The following is a 1550-nucleotide window of genomic DNA, read 5'->3' on the forward strand; positions in this document are numbered from 1 at the left end:
AAGCAGAGCCATTCAGAGAAGGTAGAAAAAGAACTAGGGAATATGATAGACTTGTGCAGGATGCGAGGAAGAATGTGGAATCTCCTTCAAATTTGTGCAAGTAGAGAAGGTCACCTGAGAGGTAGACCAGCTACATGGATCTAATGATTGAGCTTGTGGAGATTGACCCATCCTCTTTCAAGGAAGTAGTAGAGAAACCTGTATGGGTTGATGTAATGGTGGAGGAATACAAATCCATTGTAAAGAGGAGTGTTTGGGAATTGGACCCAAGACCGAAAGATAAATCATTTGTGGGTTTGAGATGGATATTCAATGTTAAGCATGCAACAAATGGAAGCATAGAGAAGAAAAAGGCCAAATTTGTTTCCAAGGGGTACTCTCAAGTTGAGGGAATGGATTATGAGGAGACCTTTGCTCCTGTAGCAAGGTACTCATCCATTAAATGAATTCTTTCTCTAGTTGCACAGATGAGGTGAAAGATCAACCATATGGATGTAAAAACATCATTTCTCAATGGGGTTATTGAGGAGGAGGTGTACATCAAGCAACCAGAAGGTTTTGAGACTTTTGTCGAGAGTCTCATGTGTGCAGACTCAAGCAAGTGTTGTACGGTCTCAAACAAACACTCCATGCCTGGTACACTATGATTGACAATTATCTCACCGGTTTGGGCTTCACCAAAAGTGAAGTGGATGAAAACCTTTATCACATTTTGGTAGAAGGTAAATTGCTTATTATTTTCTTTAATGTTGATGATTTTATTTTAACTGATGATGAGCAGCTGATTAGATCTTTTAAGGAGGACCTTGCCAAGGAATTTGAAATGAAGGACATGGGTCTCATGCACTACTTCCTCAAGTTGGAAGTATGGCAAGGAAATGTGGAGATTTTTGTGTCTTAAAGTAAGTATGAAAATGAGATACTACAAAGATTCTGCATGGAGAGTTGTAAACCCATGGAGACACCTCTAGCGACCAATTAGAGGAAGAAGGATGCCACTTCAGGTGAGGAAGTGGATGCTACTATTTATCGATAGTTAGTGGGTTCACTGATGTATCTTGTGAACACACGACCATATATGTGCTATGCAGTCAACCAACTAAGCCAAGCTATGGTTAGGCCAACCAAATTATTTTGGAAGGAAGCTAAGCATGTTTTATGACACCTCAGAGGCACTACCCACTTTGGACTATGGTACAGACATACATAGGGAGTGATATTATGTGTCTTCAAAGATGTAGATTGGGCATGGAATCCATCCGATTGAAAGAGTACATCAGGTGGAATTTTCAGTGTTGGGTCCACAGTGGTTTCCTGGTACAAGAGGAAGAAAAGATCTGTGGTGCCTAGCTTAACAGAAGAAAAATACATGGTTGCAAGTCAAGTAACATGTGAGGCGATCTTGATGAGAAAGATACTTGTAGGATTGTTTGGTCAAATGATGGATCGAACTATTATCTACTCTCATAGTCAAATTTGTATCAATCTCTCTAATAATATTGTATTTCATGATCGGTCCAAGCATATAGATATTTTTGGTATCACCATTT

The sequence above is a fragment of the Pinus tabuliformis genome, chromosome 5_2 (genome assembly GCF_031772625.1).
Source record: "Pinus tabuliformis cultivar Carrire ecotype Pingquan chromosome 5_2, CPIR1, whole genome shotgun sequence".
Classification (NCBI taxonomy): Eukaryota; Viridiplantae; Streptophyta; class Pinopsida; order Pinales; family Pinaceae; genus Pinus; species Pinus tabuliformis.